Source organism: Mustela nigripes, chromosome 16 (assembly GCF_022355385.1).
Source record: "Mustela nigripes isolate SB6536 chromosome 16, MUSNIG.SB6536, whole genome shotgun sequence".
Classification (NCBI taxonomy): Eukaryota; Metazoa; Chordata; class Mammalia; order Carnivora; family Mustelidae; genus Mustela; species Mustela nigripes.
The window spans coordinates 36242818-36260758 of NC_081572.1; the positions used below are offsets into that span (position 1 = coordinate 36242818).

The 17941-nt window shown below is 43.4% G+C and overlaps 1 protein-coding gene across 5 annotated transcripts in view; it reads right to left on the minus strand.

Annotated features, from left to right (window-relative positions):
* The window catches only part of ACACA (acetyl-CoA carboxylase alpha), a 284911-nt gene that overhangs the window by 230630 nt on the left and 36340 nt on the right, over positions 1-17941 (minus strand). Inside the window, exon 1 of one of the 5 annotated variants that reach the window (XM_059379650.1) lies at positions 7723-7881. The exons of 3 other annotated variants lie outside the window; for them this stretch is intronic. The gene's annotated coding sequence lies outside the window, so the exon portion shown is untranslated. Of the gene's footprint in view, positions 1-7722; positions 7882-17941 lie in introns of those variants that run through there. One more of the 5 variants, XM_059379647.1, reaches the window with a different exon arrangement.

A 17941-nucleotide genomic window follows, 5' to 3' on the forward strand; every position in this document is an offset into this window, starting at 1 on the left:
GGGGGGGGGGGGGTCTCTGCTCAGCAGGGAGCCTGCTTCCTCCTCCTCTCTCTGCCTGTCTCTCTGCCTACTGTGATCTCTGTCAAATAAATAAATAAAATCTTTAAATAAATAAATACATACATATGTAAAGGAATTTTTAAAAAGGTATAATTCACAAAAGACCTCCATCTGCTTCCCAACTGCCCCTCTCCCCGCAAAGAAAGTCAGGGGAGACAACAGCAAGATACTTTTCTTGGAAAGCAGATGGAAACATGATAAATGACTACACAAACCTGGGAAACTAAATCATAAACCATCTGTGGTAAACTCATAATCAATACACTTTATATCAAAGAATCTTGAAAATGTTCAGAAAATGAAAGTGAATGATGGAGCTAAAATAAAGAGGATCTGGTTGAAATCCTGTTCAAGAGGCGTCAGATGCTTTGATTTTCTTCTCAACTAGTAAAGCCAGGTGCCAGCTGTTCTACCATCCTGATAAAAGACTGGAGAATTATTCTCTAGAGAGGGTTAAACATGAGGTTTCTAGACTGGGGGATACCAACAACAGTAAAGGGGAGAGCACCATGTTGAAAATGAAGAAATTAAGTAGGCATATTGAGTAAGAGCTTCCAGCCTTCTTTCCCCAGTTTTCACCAGCCAGGAGGGAAGTAAGAAGATCCTTCTTTGCCGAATCTAACTAGACCAAGAGAAAAAAGATCTCAAAAAGTAACACTGTAGTTCACTAATTAAGATGCCCCACTTGGGGCACCTGGGTGGTTCAGTGGGTTAAAGCCTCTGCCTTCCGCTCAGGTCATGATCCTGGGGTCCTGGGATAGAGCCCTGCATCAGGCTCTCTGCTCAGGAGGGAGCCTGCTTCTCTCTCTCTATGCCTACTTGTGATCTCTCTCTGTCAAATAAATAAATAAAATCTTTATTAAAAAAAAAGATGACCCACCAGATCACCCTATAAGAAAGTTAATGGTCTGGGCACCTGAGTGGCTCAGTTGTTAATCGGCTCAGGTCATGATCCCAGGGTCCTAGGATCGAGTCCCATATCAGGCTCCTTGCTCAGCGGGGAGCCTGCTTCTCCCTCAGCCCCTCTCCACTCATGCACTCTCTCTCTCAAATAAATAAAATCTCAAAAACAAAGAAAAAACCTACTACAAAGCTGCAGTATTAACATAAAGACAGATATATAGACCAAGGAAACAGAACAGAGAGCTGAAAAAGAACAGGAGCTTGCCATTTGCAGCAACAGGACAGGCTTGGAGAGTATAACACTAAGTAAAATTAAGTTAGAGAAAGACACATACCATATGATTCCACTCACACGTGGAATTTAGGAAACAAAACAAATGAATTTTAAAAAGAGATAAATAGGGGCACTTTAGTGGCTCAGTTGGTTGAGCATCTGATTCTTGGTTCTGGCTCAGGTCATGATCTCCTGGGTCCTAAAATCAAGCCCAAGTAGGACTCCAGGCTCAGGGCACAGTCCTCTAAAGGTTCGCTCCCTCTGCCCCTCCCCCCACGGTGCTGGCTCACCTGCAAGCTCTCTCTTTAAAATGAATCAATCATTTTTTTAAAAAGAGAGATAGGGGGCACCTGGGTGGCTCAGTTGATTAAGCGGCTGCCTTCAGCTCAGGTCATGATCCCAGGGTTCTGGGATTGAGCCTCAAATCGGGCTCCCTACTCAGTGGAGAGCCTGCTTCTCTCTCTCTCCCTGCTACTCGTGCCTGCTTGTGCTTTCTCAATCTGTCAAATAAATAAACAAAATCTTTTAAAAAAAGAAAGAGACAAATAATAAAACAGACTCTTAAATACAGAGAAGAAGCTGATGGTTGTCAGAGCGAAGGTGGGTGGGGGAATTGGTAAAACAGGTAAGGGGGATTAAGAGTACCTTATCATGATGAGCACTGAGTAATGTTTAGAATTATTGAATAATATTATACAACTGAAACTAATATAACATTGTATGTTAATTATACTTCAATTAAAAAAAGAAGGCCCAGAAATAAGCCCTCCCATATACGGTCAAATGATATCTGACAAGGATGCTAAGACCATTTAATGTAGGACAGACTTTTCAAAAAATGGTGCTGGGAAAACTGGATCTCCATATACAAACAAATGAAATTGGACCCTTCCCTAACACCATATTAAAAATTTAACTCAAAATGCATCAAGGCTTTAAAGTAAAACCTAAACCAATAAAACTCTTAGAAGAAAGGACAAAAGCTTCATAACATTGGATTTGGAAAAGATATCTTGGATATGACACTAGGATATGAGCTAGCTTAACAAAGGAAAAAACATACAAATTGGATTTCTTGGAAATTTAAAAAAAAAATTGTACATCAAAAGACACTATCAGGGACGCCTGGGTGGCTCAGTTGGTTAAGCAGCTGCCTTGGGCTCAGGTCATGATCCCGGCGTCCTGGGATCGAGTCCCACATCGGGCTCCTTGCTCGGCAGGGAGTCTGCCTCTCCCTCTGTCTCTGCCTGCCATTCTGTCTGCCTGTGCTTGCTCTCTCTCCCTCTCTCTCTGACAAATAAATAAATAAAATATTTAAAAAAAAAAAAAGACACTATCAACAGAGTAAAAAGGCAGACCCAAAAATGGGAGAAAATATGGTAGGGGGTCGAGAGTGGTTGGGTTATGGACATTGGGGAGGGTATGTGCTGTAAAGTGTGTAAACCTGGCGATTCACAGATCTGTACCCCTGGGGCTAATAATACATTGTATGTTTATAAACAAATAAAAAATTAAAAAAATATAAAATCTTAAAAAAAATAAATTGATACTAAAAGACACTGAAAAAAATGGGAGAAAATATTTGCAAATTATGTATTCAATAAGAGATTAATATCCAGAATATATAAGAACTCCTAATATTTCACTTTTATAAGATTTTTATTTATTTGTCAAAGAGAGAGAGAAAGGGAGAGCGAGCACTCACACAAGCAGGGGGAAAGGCAGGCAGAGGGAAAAGGTGGCTCCCCACCAAGCAAGGAGCCCAATGCAGAACTCGAACCCAGGACCCTGGAGTCATGACCTGAGCTGAAGGCAGACGTTTAACTGACTGGACCACCCAGGCATCCCACCAGAATATATAAAGAATTCCTAAAACTCAATCCCAATGGGAAAATGGGCAAAGGACTTAAAATGAAATTTCTCCAAAAAAGATATATGAGTGATTAATAAGCACATCAATATGCTCAACATAACTACTCATCAGGGAGATGCAAATCAAAACTACAATAAGATACCAACCCATACCCATAAGGATGGCTACTCTCAGAAAAGCAGAAAAAAGTGTTGGCATGGACGTGGAGAAACTGGAACCCTTGGGGACCATCAGTGGGAATGTATTGTGGTACAGCTGCTAAGGAAAACAGTATGGTGGTTCCTCAAAAGATTAAAAGTAGAATTACCATAAAATCCACCAATTCCACTTTAGACTTATACCCCCAAAAACCTGAATAAAGGCTCTCAAATGTATATCTGTAGATCCATGTTTATAGCAGCATTACTCATAATAGCTTAAATACGGAAAATGCCAAGTTTGCACCGAGGAATAAATGGGTAAGTAACATGTGATATAGACATACAAAGAAATGTTATTCAGCCTTCAAATGGAAGGAAATGCTGCAATATGAAGTATGGATGGATCTTGAGGACATTATGCTAAGTGAAATAAGTCAGTCACAAACAGACAAGTGCTGTATAATTCTACTTACATGAGGTACATAGTCAAAATCATATTGACAGGAAGTAGAATGGTAGCTGGCAGGAGTTGGGGGAAGCAGAGAATGGGGAACTATTGTTTAATGGGTACAGAGGTTCAGTTTCACAAGATGAAAAATTTTTAGAGATGGGTGGTAGTAACAGGTACACAAGGTTATAAACATATTTAATACTGAACTGTACATCTTTACATGTATTACTCATACGTTAGCAACTGAGGATTTTCAAATAAGTTTATTAAAAAACTTTACCAAATTCCATGCCACTCTGATACCTTATTTCATATCTGCCTGAGCATTTAAGTAGACAAAAGGTAAGTCATTCACTTATCTCTTACTCTGTGTTACTGTATAATTGACTATGAGTTACCTCCTCAATAAAGCTGGGAAAGTTATTATCTCTTCTGATTGTTTTAGATCCACCACCCTCAATCCCACACAATGCTGTGTAAACACTAGGCCTTTGCTGGTTGAGTGTTCCCTAGGAATTAAAATGAACACTGGATTTACAAAACCAGGAGACAGAAGCCACATGCTTATTTCAAATATTATCCCCTATAAACATTTGGAGGCCTCTAGGTAAAAAGCCATTTTGTGAATTCAAAAAGCTCTGGGATTATGAACCAATCTATCCTTAATTTTTTTTTTTTTTTTTTAACAAATTTTATTCATTTGACAGGGAGAGACCACAAGCAGGGGAAGTGACAGGCAGAGAGCTAGGGAGAAGCAGGCTCCCCGCCAAGCAGGAAGTCCAACACAGGGCTTGATCCCACGATCCTGGGATTATGACCTCAGGCGAAGGCAGACACTTCACTTAACCCACTGAGCCACCCAGGTGCCCCTCATCCTCATATTATTTAATAGAACATTCAGAAAAAGCGGGAGCCATGATTGAAGTATGTCAGCAGCCTTCCAGAGTCTCAAAGATAAGAACAATTCCTTCCTTGAAGAAATATTGCTTAATTTTTTTTTTGCACCTCTCCCCACTCCGCCAAGTCCTCTAGATGTATTAAGGCAGTGTAGGTTACATTACCCAGCAGAGATGGAGAAATTTATAGGTTAAAACAGACATTTCTGGGATGCCTGGGTGGCTCAGGTCATGGTCTCAGGGTCCTGGGATTGAGCCCATATCAGACATTCTGCTCAGCAGGGAGCCTGCTTCCCTTCCTCTCTCTGCCTGCCCCTCTGCCTGTGATCTCTGTCAAGTAATAAATAAAATCTTTAAAAAAAAATACAAAAAACAAAAAAAAAACAGACAGACAGACATTTCTAATCCTCTTGGAATTACAGCATCTTTACTTTTTTTTTTAAGATTTTATTTATTTGAGAGAGAGAGCATAGTAGACAAGGAGAGCGGGGAGCCGTAGAAGAGAGGGAGCCTGACACAGGGCTCCATCTCAACCCTGAGATCATGACCTAAACCAAAGGCAGACGCTTAACCCACTGAGCCAGGCAGGCGCCCGGAATTACAGCATCCTATGTGGTTTTAGGGAGATAGTTTTAAGTTGAAAATAATGAAGAACTCTGAAAATTTAGTTGCCCTGTGATGCATTAGGTTAGATGATGCAGTAGGTTAGCCTATAGTTGGAAGTCTTCAACAGTAGTTATCAGATAAAAACTCTCATAATGAGTAGAAAACTGGACTAGAAAATTCCTAAAGTAGGAGCACCTAGGTGACTCAGTTGGCTAAGCATCCAACTCTTGATTTCAGCTCAGGTCTTGATCTCAGAATTGTGAGTTCAACCCCGGGTTGGGCTCGTGCTCAGTGGGGCATCTGCTTGGGATTCTCCCTCTCTCTCCCTCCGCCCCTCCGCCTCCTAGGTGAGTGCACTTTTTCTCTCTCTAAAATAAATAAAATCTTAAAAAAAAAAAAATCTCTAATTCCAACAATTTTTATTTTACTTCTTTCTTCAACCAAGACTATTAGGATATTAGCTATCAAAAAAATTTTTTTAAAAGAAAGAAAAACACTAGCCCCAGACCTGTTAAACCAGTCTGTGTGACAGGTTTAAAAAAAAAAAAAAAAAAAATTCCTAGTCATTGACTGAAAAGGAAATAGAATGTTACATAGTGATCTACACCTGAACCAGTTCACAGCATTTAAGAGAGGTCAATATCAGATGAGAGAGTTCTGAGCCTAGCTTTCAAAATGCCAGTTCTTTGACATAACCTAGTCATTATCTGAACTGTAAGTTCATTAATCCAAATGCCATCATTTCCCTACCCTTCCTCTCATTTTAAAATAATTAAATCTTATGCTCGATGTTATTTCTATTCTGCACTGGTGATTCAAAACAAAACTTGTGGGGCACCTGGCTGGCTCAGTCAGTGAAACGTGTGACTTGGGTGTAGAGATTACTTAAAATAAAATCTTTAAAAGCAAAACTAAACTGCAACACAAAAACACAGGCAGATTTGTAAATTAATACTATGCCATGAACAACTTTCATATGATCACTTTACAATGTTTAATTATTTTTGGATTCACAACAGTCCTCCTGCAATTAGAAAAAAGGAAACTGAGGCAAGAGAAATGGGAAGAGTAGCAAGTAGGCACCCACCTGGACAATGCAGCTGCTATCCTACTCTACTGGACCACAATACTTTCCTTAAAAGCACCTGTCAAGGGGCATCTGTGTTGCTCAGCCAGTTAAGCCTCTGCCTTCAACTCAGATCATGATCCCAGGGTCCTGGTGATCCAGCCCCATACCAGCTCCCTGCTCAATGGGAAGCCTACTTCTCTGTCTCCAGCTTCCCCTGCATGTGCTCTCTCTTTCTCTATCAAATAAACAAATAAAATCTTGGGGGGGGGTGCCTGTCAAGTAACACAGAATTCCTCATCACAGGCATCCCCCAAAAGAAGCAAATCAGAATTCCTACTCCCTGAGGAAGAAGAAACCAGGTAACCCAAGCATGCTTCTTAGTCTGCACTTTGGCTTGGGAAAAAAATGAATGGAGAGAGTCAAGGGGACCAACTTCTGAGACCGAAGACCAAATTATTAGGTTTATTCCACCGCACGCTGGGAAATTATAGAAAGGCTGCTTAAGTAAGCCTTTCTATAGTCCTAGGGTCTTTTGATTTCCATTCTAAAGTTAGAACCCCAAACAAAAAAATATCTGAAATTAAAGTATTTCCCCTACCTCAGTAGTTATATTCTTACATACTTCTATAAAACCCACAAGGCCTACAGAAGTCCCTGATATTTACAGCTGATTCCAAGTGTACACTAGTGTCTACTTTCTCGTCTTCAAATCCAAAATAATGTTGGCGCTGACGCAGGCAGGGCCTTCACGCACATTTCCCTGGGAAATCGTTACTTTCACATAACACTTTACTACGTTCTATCTCCAATAGCCTCCCTGGATCAGTACAGCAAACGGGAAGGAGAGTAACAACAGGCGTGTACATCTACTACGTCCCTCACAGAAAACATAAAATCCTGGGAGCAAGAACTGGCAAAGGAAAACTCGCCTGACCCTAGGTCCCTCCACGGTACAAAGAGTAGCCAGGGGCTCTGCACCCCACACCCCACTCTGCGAGAGGAAGACGACTTTCAATGCCACTGGACCTAATCCTCAACGTCCCTCTCCCACGTGGGTCTTCCCCCTCTCCCGAGCGCCGGGTCGGATTGGAGAGAGGTCTGGAAGGAATCAGCCCACGCCAAGGCTGGGGAGGGGGATGGTGGCCAGCTCCCGGCAGACACCCCAGTCCCTCCTTAGAGGCCCTGGGCTGTTCGACTCCCAGTTCCGGGGTCTGAACTCCCACTCCCCACTCCGGGACCCTAGACCCCTGTGCGTCTGCCCAGAGTGGGTACTCAAGGGCCCAGAGCCGCGGAGAGGTCCGGGCTGCCCCGCACAGGTCCGGACGGGATGGAGCCCGGGCCGCGTGCGGGCGCAAGATGGGAGGCGGCCCTCCCGCTGCCACCGCCCCTCCCCGTGCCCCGGGCCTCTCCAGGTCCCGGACTACCGGCTCTAGGGCGGCTCTCACCTCACCTCAGGGCGGAGGCGTCCGGGGTCCGGCGGTGCCGGGCAGCCCCTGTGCAGAGGCAGTGCTGGGCGGGAGGAGACGCCGGGAGCTCCGGCGATGGCTGACAGGCGCGCAGCACCAGGCCGGCCCGGCTCACGGGGAAGGGGCGGGGCCTCACGGAAGGCGGCCCCGCCCCCGCCCCGCCCCCGCCCCTGCCTCCCACCTCAGCGTGCGAGCACCATGAGGTGACTACGTCCGGGGTTACTCCGGGCCGTTCACCTCCGACCCCGCTGCCGGCTACCGCGCGGTCTGGCCGGCCTCGAGGGGAGGCGCGGGCCCCGAGGGCCGGGCGACAGCCAATGAGAGGGCGGCGTGGGGCGGGGCGACGTGAGGCGATGCGGATGGTCCGAGCGCCGCTCTGCCATTCGGGGCCCAGCGGCGAGAGGGCGGGCGGGTTCCGGGCGGTCGCGGCGCCCCCGGCTCGGCCTTCACCGCCCACTCTGCCAGGGGCGGGGGCGGGGCCGGCCGGCCTTCTCCTCCCCTCCCGCGGAGAGGTGAGGTGAGGGAAATGGTCCCACGTGCACCTCCCAGGAGGTAGAGAGGCGCCGGGGGCGGCGCAGAAAGTGAGGGGCCAGCAGGCCTGCAGCACGGGAAGGGAGTCCAGAACCAAAGAGGACTGAGCGGGAATAGGCAGTGTTCTGGCACGCAAAGACCTTACCATTTTCAATACTAGCCCCTTGAAGAGTTGGGCACTGTACCCATGAATTGCCCAGGATCACACAGGCTGGTTTCAGAGTTGGTATAGGCTAAAGAACCCCTATTCTGGAACAACACCACCAGCCCCCTGGCTAGCTCAGCAGCTCCAAAGCAGCCCTCCTCAAAGGATTTTGAGGTGCTGGATCCTGGAGCATTGAGGGGAAGCCTCAGCAAAGGAAGCTCAGGAAGAAGGGCAGAATGCCAACGGACAACAGTCCCTTCTGCCTTGAGCAGGTAAAATAAGAGAACAGTAAATTCCTGATTTCTCGGAATGGAGCTTGCTTCCCAAACTCCATTGTAGTTACACCAAGTCATTGAACAGGAGCCAACCAATTTCTCTAGCTTCGCCAGTTACTTCATAGTAAGACATTCGTGGTGGCTGTTGAGAAGTAACAGTAACAGGAGAGAGTCCCAGTTTATAGTACATTTCTTGGGTGGAAAAGAAAGAAAATTGCTTCAGAAAAGTGGGGTGAGTTTAACCCCCTACAAGAATTTAATGAAGTACCCTGAGTACTTTCCTGATCTTTACACAGGCTTGTGCTAAGGGTCTGAAGAGGTACGGTGAATGATGATTTGGTGGGAAGAAGTTCTATGCCAGAGGGCGAAAAGTGACTAGGGTAGAAGTACACATTCAAGGTCAGAAGTTTCTGGGCAGAAGCAGAGGCAGAAAGATGAGAAGATTGAGCAACAAGAATAATATTCACCTAGGACTCATAATATCTTGGTGGTGGCTTCTCTGAGTTTACCAACCTACTTTAATAGGGACTGGAACAGAAATTTGGAAAGATTTGGACTTTACAGAGCAGTGAACTATTTATATATTTATAAATATATATATTATATAAATTTAATATACTTAATATATAAATATATATTTATACATTTCACATTATATATAAATATAAATATGTATATTTATACATTTCACAATAACTGTGACATTGGATGCATCTGTCAATGAACAGATATGTTAACTAGAATTTTTTAATGATACAAAAAAAAATTTTTTTTTTAATTTTTGGGGGCACCTGAGTGGCTCCATTGGTTAAGTGTCTGCCACAGGTTATGATCCTGGGGTCCTGGGATCAAGCCCTGTGTAGGGCTCCCTGCTCAGCACGAAGTGTGCTTCTACCTCTCCTTCTGCTGTTCTCATTCTCTCTCTCTCTGTCAAATAAATAAATAAAATCCCTAAAAAATAATTTTTAAATTAAAAAAAACTTTTTAAGATAATTGAGCATAACTTCCTGGTTTAACAAGATGTTTGGCTTGACTGACTAGGGGGGAAAAAAAGGCCCCAAGAAGAGGGAAGATTTGCCTCTCTCTAGTAGTGCTCTCTCAACCTGGCAGGAAAAGACTTCGGAAAGAACTAAAAATCTTGAGACTGCCTCTTTTACTTTTCATATACCTTTCCTATTTCTTATTAAATAATAGGAACTTTGCCCCCAAAGTGTTTCTTAGTGGTGTTGCTATTTACCAGCCTTAGGAGCAGTGCAAAACCAGGGGGCCTTACTCTCAGAAACTGTCCTTATATGAAATTTCAGCAAGCCCTTATTCTGCTTTTGTCCTCACTGAATATTGGAAGTAATTGGGCCCTGAGAAGAACTAGCCAAGGAAAGGTCTGATGAAAGAACTATAGTGGAAGAAAACAAAGGATGAATTAGAACATCCCCAGACTGCTTACATAAAGGTCTAGTTATCATCAAATGTTAAGATAAATGGGCAGAGAACTACGTCTTTAAAACAATACTTCTACAATTCCAACAGCTCCTCAGCGCTGTGTTTGGTGCGTGCCACAACCTGCCCATCTCTATATGGGCTCTTCAGAGCTGTTCCCTGAGTTCTTGCCACACAAGCCAACACATCTGTAAGAAGCGGAGGAGGACAGCCAAAGGGTGGAGAGAACTTACTATACAAGATTAGCAGGTGGAATAAAAGAGAGTGAATGGAGTGACACACTTCTAGAAGCTGAAACTAGACGGCTCTCATGGGCTGAATTGTGGTCCAAAATTCATATGTGAAAGTCCTAACCCCTATTACCTCAAAATGTGAGTTTACTTGGGGATAGGATCTTTAAAGAAGAAATTAAAATTTCAAATGGGGTCATTAAAGTGGGCCCTAATTCCAAATGACTTGTGTCCTTATAAGAAGAGGAGGTTAGGACACAAGCACAGAGGGAAGACCATCTGTGAATCACAACTGATGAAGCACTTACCAGGATGGTGGCTCTTATGCTGGAGAAGATGGTCATCTACAAGACAAAGAGAGAAGCCTCAGAAGAGACCAACCCTGCAGACACCTTGATTTCGGACTTAGAGCCTCCAGAACTGTGAAGAAATAAATTTCTGTTGTTTAAGCCACCCAGTTTGTGGTACTTTATTATGGCAGCCCTAGAAAACTAATCTTAAAACCCTCTTAAAGATGGTCTCTCACCCTACTGTGGGGAAAGTAAGAAGACTCCCAAGCAGTCTGTCTTTAAGGTGATGGCAATCTAGTTAGGAAGACAAAACTAAACACCAAAACAGTGTCCATGTCTTGCTCCTTAGATGATAGCCATGTGGATCTTACAAAAGCCACAGATGGGAGAGGATAAATTCTTAGAAATTAGTAAGCCTTCAAATACATAACAGTATGTGGGTCGATGTCCAAGCCATTCTGGCACTTTATTTTCCACTCTATTTTAGTGTAGGGCAGTCTTTCTCAATGTTCCACTGACCACCTGAAATAGAATCACTAGGTGCTTGTTTAAAATTCAGATTCCCAGCCCCATTGCAGACTTTTTAAAGCAGCAATTATTCGCCCTGAAGTTTGAGAACAATAGTTTAGGGTTTATCATTATTGTACCCTCTTGGCAGCCAGTATCTCTGTAAAACAGCCTGTGCCTCCTACATTTGCACTTCTAAGACAGGAAAGTCTCAGGTCAGGCCAGAGTTAAACCAAGGGAGGAAAGAAAATGCCTTAATAGGAAAAGGAACCGTGAAGAGGTCCCTATCCCGGTGGTTGCCCCTGGTTCCAAATTCCTTAGGTAGCAAGCTCAATAGAGGATAGAGGAAACAATGGGTTGTATTGCTATGCCTATTCCTATCTTTGCTGATGCTAGCAAACTTGTTCCTCCTCCCTCTTATTTTCTGAATCCTTCTAGTCCTTGGAAGTCCCATTTTCTCTAAGAAGAACTCTTTTACTTCTCCAGGTTCCACTGATCTACCTCTCCTCCGTATTCTTGTACCAATCTGGTCACCACCACATGGTTCAGCATTTATTAGGCTACCATTTTTTTGTGTGTATGTTGGTTTTAGCTCTCCAATTGAATTTTAATAATCTTAAAGAGAGAGCATTTCTTACAGTTTGGTACTCCCCTCTGTAGCTCTTGGAGTAGGCTTAGGTATGGATATTAGTAAGTGCTTCACTGACTGAAATAAAGATTAGCTCAGTACCTGAGAGGCCACTCTGCTCCTGATGTCTGCTTATCCGTCTTCATGTCACCTCTGGGAGGCAAAGATGCCAGTAGGATATTTGGCTGCTTTATAGATGAATAGACTTCATCAAGAAAGTCAGCGCCTTGACCAAAATTGTGGCTCCAGTTGTGAAATAAGGGAAAAAGACATAAAGACCTTATCTGAACACTAGGCTTCTTTGCTCTGGTCAGCCATTCAGGTTTGTCCAGAGTGAAGTCCCTGAGGGAACTTCACACCAGAAGGTCAGAAAATGTCCCCAGGGAAGTCACTTTATAAGTCTGGTCCTGATGATGAAAGGTAGAATTACACAATGAAGGACAGAGTTCATAGTGGAGACTCACCACAATGTTTTCACATGGACACTTGGGTTTTCACATGGATACTTAGGTTTTCACAAGGCATTTCAGTACTCCCTCCCTCCTTGTTATTTAATCCTGAATACCTAGTCCCTATCCTTAGTTGGTGGTTACCTAAGCTGTTTCTTCCATAACACCTCCAAGGTCTTTTTTTTTTTTTTAATATTTCTAAGTTCTACATACCTCACAACTGAACAGCTGACGTTTAAAGAGCCCTTTTATCTAAAGGCAGGAAAATGGACAAGATGACTCATTTAGGTCTTGCCCAGTGCTAGGATTTTCACATTTTATATTGATCAGCTTTACTTTTCTATGACCTCACTCTCCGGCAAACCAGTGAAAATGTTCCCCATGAGTTTACTTTCTATTCCTGTCCTCACCTCCTCTTCAGATTTTTCCAGTATTTCCATTATTCCTTACACATCAGACGAGGCTTTTTCTTGCATTTCCACTTGTCTACCTCAACTACCCCCACTCTTCATTGTATTATTCTGTATGCAACACAATAAATAATAAAATACAACATTAGTAACTTTTGTCAAGCCTCTCCTTTCAAGGAAAAGTGAGCCATCACTCAACTACCTTTCATCCTTTTCTTCAGTCTTAAAGTTTTCCTGTATTATAACTTGGAGCAGAAGATTTTGCAATATTCCTGTCCTTTTTTTACTTTCACCTCTGATCAACACATCAGACCAGCAGGTAGAAAGCCAAGTCCCCAACACAAGCCTTGTTCATCAGTGGACCTGCTATCTTGCCAATATGCTGAATTTTCTTAATGAAAATGAAAAGGAAGAAAGGATAAGGGAAACAAAAAAATGAACGAAAATAAAATGTAGTTTAAACCAATGAATGGGGCATCTGGGTGGCTCAGTGGGTTAAAGCCTCTGCCTTCAGCTGAGGTCATGATCCCAGGGTCCTGGGATCAAGCCCCACATCATACTCTCTGCTCAACGGAGAGCCTACTTCCCTTCCTCTCTCTCTCTGCCTGCCTCTCTGCCTACTTGTGATCTCTGTCAAATTAAAAGAAAGAAAGAAAGAAAGAACTCTAAAAATTTTTTTTTTAAAAAATTAAAATCAATGGGGGCGCCTGGGTGGCTCAGTGGGTTAAAGCCTCTGCCTTCGGCTCAGGTCGTGGTCCCGGGGTCCTGGGATCGAGCCCCACATCGGACTCTCTGCTTTGCAGGGAGCCTGCCTCCTCCTCTCTCTCTCTGCCTGCCTCTCTGCCTACTTGTGATCTCTGTCTGTCAAACAAATAAAATCTTTAAAAAAAAAAATTAAAATCAATGAATAGGGGGCCCCTGGGGAGCCTAGTCCATTAAGTGGCCGACTCTTGATATCTGCTCAGGTCATGATCATGATCATGATCATGATCTGCTCAGTCCTGGGACTGAGCCCCGCATCAGGCTCTGCACTCAGTGGGGAGTCAGCATGGGATTCTCTCTCCCTTGCCCTCTGCCCCTCCTGGCTCTCTAAAATAAATAAATAAAATCTTTTAAAAAAAGATTTTTTAAAAGATTTTATTTATTTATTTTGACAGAGAGAGATCACAAGTAGGCAGAGAGGCAGGCAGAAGGAGAGAAGTCGGCTCCCGGCTGAGCAGAGAGCCCAATGCAGAGCTCGATCCCAGGACCCTGGGACCATGACCTGAGCTGAAGGCCGAGGCTTAACCCACTGAGCCACCCAGATGCCCCTAAAAAAAATCTTTTTAAAAAAATAAATCAACTAGGGAGTGAAATGGCCATAATAAACAAAACAGCATAGTTTTGGGAGTCAATATAGGCAAGCAGAAATGAGAACTGGCAACCTAAGCCAAAATACGTTAAGAGCAGCAGGGACTTGTTCTATATCATAAAGAGCTTTGGGCTCTTTAATCAGATCTTGACTCTGTCAATAATTAGCTGTGTGACCTTGAGCAAATGAAACTGAGCCTCAGTTTCCTTGTCTGTAAAACTGAGGTATAATAGCTACCTTGGAAGGTTGTATTTTGTATGAAATGTTATAGCCAAAATGTAAAATCTCTAACACAGAGCTTGGAACATAACAAGCTCGCTGAAGATACTGCTTCCCCTTTCCCTTCTGTGCCTCCTTCCATCCCCTACAAGTGCTCGGTATAAGAATAAAGTATCCTGGGCGCCTGGGTGGCTCAGTGGGTTAAGCCGCTGCCTTCGGCTCAGGTCATGATCTCAGGGTCCTGGGATCGAGTCCCGCGTCGGGCTCTCTGCTCATCAGGGAGCCTGCTTCCCTCTCTCTCTCTCTGCCTGCCTCTCCTACTACTTGTGATTTCTCTCTGTCAAATAAACAAATAAATAAATCTTTAAAAAAAAAAAAAAAAAAGAATAAAGTATCCTATGGATGCTCACTTCATTCAGGAATGACTATGTTATTAAAATCACCACCCCACTCACCCGAGGCCCATATTCCCAGTAACAGAGCATGTGATCAGAGAACTAGCAATCATTTGAATCCTTTACCCTCATTTGGATGGAGCAAGTAAACAGGAGAAGTGACTGTGGCCTGGGCTTCTGAAAACCAGCTGGAGGATCAGCGGGCTGAGCCCTGTTCAGTCCTATGATTGTACTGCACTGAAGAGGCTCTTTGGCCTCTTTGGCAAGGACATGGGACAGCAGGAACTTTCATGTACTGCAGACAGAAGTGTAAACGGGGACACCGTCTTAGAAAAGAGTTTGGCATTAATTAGTAAAGCTGAACATACCCTGTCTACCCTATAACCCAGCTTCCATTTCTGAATTTATACTCTGGAGAAACTTTCATATGTGCCCGGGAACATTGTTAATTATGACCCCAAACTGGAAACAACCCCATGTGCCTCAGCAGTAGAACGGGTATATAAATTGTGAGGCATTCATACAATGCACTATTACAAAACAAGTAGAGCGAACAAACTGTTGCTCCATGAAGTATGGATGAATTTTACCAGTACAGTGTTGAGCAAAAAAATCCAGGTAAAAAGTATGTTTCTTGCTATACAGAGTTCAAAAATAGGCAAAACTCGTGTGTGGTCTGGATAACGGTTACTCCTGATAGGAGGTAGTGACTGGGAGAGGTCATGAAGAGAGGTAAAATCCATTTTGTGTTGTACATAATAAACAGTTCACTTTAAAAAACATAAAAAATGATTACATTTATTTAGGCTCAAAGCAGGCAAAAATAAAAAAATCTATTGTTCACTATTTTTAAAAAGCTTGGGTAAATAATGATTGGGAGGAGGGAAAAAAGTGTAATCACTTGTATATCACAAGAAGATAAACAGCTTGGGGCACCTGGGTGGCTCAGTGGGTTAAAGCCTCTGCCTTCAGCTCAGGTCATGATCCCAGGGTCCTGGCTCTCTGCTCAGTGGGGAGCCTGCTTCCCTTCCTCTCTCTCTGCCTGCCTCTCTGCCTATTTGTGATCTCTGTCTGTCAAATAAATAAATAAAAATCTTAAAAAAAAAAAAAAGAAGATGAAGAAGAAGATAAACAGCTTATAGGACAGTGACGATGTTCAATTTCTACATTAGGGTAATGTTCAATTTCTACATTAGGGTAATGGCTGAATAGTGTTCCCATTATTATTACTGTTATTATTAAAAATATATTTATGTTATATGTACTCTTCTATATGTGTGATGCATTCCACAATAAAAGAATTTAAAGGAAACTAAACCAACCAACCCCAAAGCACACATTTTTTAAAAGAAAGAGAGCAGAGCACGGTATTAAGATAATAATTTTCGAGCTTAGGAGGCCTTCAATTCAACTTGTCTAACCATTTCAAGAAACTGAAATAGAGGCCAGAGAAGTTAAGTGACTTACCCAAAGGGATTCAGTCAATTACCGAGCATAATCTAGAACCTAGGTAAACCTCCTGGCTTGTCAAGTGCTCCTCCCACAGACCCACCCTGATTAATCCATCCAGTCCTAGTTTCTTTTTTATTTTATTTTATTTTATTTTATTTATTTGACAGAGACACAGCAAGAAAGGGAACACAAGCAGAGGGAGTGGGAGAGGGAGAATCAGGCTCCCCACTGAGCAGGGAGCCCAATGTGAGGCTCAACCCCAGGACCCTGGGACCATGACCGGAGCCGAAGGCAGACGCCTAACGACAGAGCCACCCAGGCGCCACAGTCCTAGTTTCTAATTATCTTCAAGTCACATCTCTTATCTGCACAATTAGAAAACTCACCTATGTTATAGCCTTTCTTTTTTTCCTTCCTAAATTAGAAACCTTTGCTGTGGGGAAAGGAGATCAGGGGAGATAATCCTCTCCCCTACAAATACTCTAAACACTTCGAAAACCAGTCAAAATATCTAGTAGTACAGAAAGAGACACAGATATTTTGCCTTGTTAATGCAGCTCTCTTGCTTTTCTGTATCCCACAGTATAGCCACACCAACACACAGGCTGATTTTTAGGCTTTTGAGACACAAAGGAAAAGGGAAGGGTCTGAAAATTGATAAAAGAAAACTCTTCCTCTTTTTCTTTGTCCAAGCACAAGGTTTCCTTTGGGAAGAGTGAATTTTTCTTCCACCTTGTGACACAGAATGACAACAGTGAACCCTAGATCCGTTTTGATCCCTGCTCCAAAGGGGCAGCACCGTAACGTGGCATTTGGAAGGAAAGAATCTACAGAATATTTCAAATAAGCAGAAGGGGGGTACTGTCTGATATCATAAGGGAGCAGAGAGTCATGTAATCATGTTAAGGAAATTGTAAGGAAAAATCATGAAAGGCAATGAAGCCCTTTATTCTTTCCCCTAACAACCTGCCCTGCTAAGAGAATCAGGCAGTTGTAGGAGGGAATAAAGGAATAAGAGAGGGTTGCCCTGGGCCAATAGAGATCTGAGGCATTTAGCCTCCCTCCACTCAGTGGCCTTGCTCCTCTGTTCCTTTCCGCCACAAAACACCTTGAAAAAGTTATGTACACTACTTCAGCTTCAATTCCCTCTCAGCCCTCTCAGGCTTCCACCACTCCGCTGGAACTGCTGTCACAAGCCTGTCAGACCCACTGGTACTGTCTTTATTCTACATAACCTCTCTGCACTTGACCACCTAATTCCTTCCCAGGAAGACTCTTCTTTATTGGCTTCTAAGCCATCCACTCTCCTGGTTTCCTTAGCTCAGATGTCACCTCCTCGGAGAAGTCTGTCCTGACCACTGTAAGTGTAACCTCTGCCGGATGTCCTTCACCTCACCACCTGTTTGCTGCTCCACCACAACTACCATAACCTTTAAATTATCTTGTATTTGCATTTGTGTTTTATCATTAGCCCTCTGCACTATTTTCTTTCCAGTTATATTTATTGTCTGCTTCCCATCACTTCATGTGAACATAGGCTTGGTCTGGCTCACTGCTAGAACAGCGGCTGGCCCACAGTAGGCCCACAATACTTTTGAGCAAAAGGGTGAAAGGCACTGTGACTGAATGCTCAGCCCTTCCACATTTTGGGCAACATGCTGTCCTCTGGCGACATCTCTTTCCATTCTGTTTCCCCATCAAGATTTCCCCTGAATTCAATTTAGCCAGATTTCAACCTGAATTAAAATGCCAAGAAACAAGGTAATATTTAAAAATATAATTTGGGGGTGCCTGGGTGGCTCAGTGGGTTAAAGCCTCTGTCTTCAGCTCAGGTCATGATCCCAGGGTCCTGGGATCAAGCCCCGCATTGGGCTCTCTGCTCAG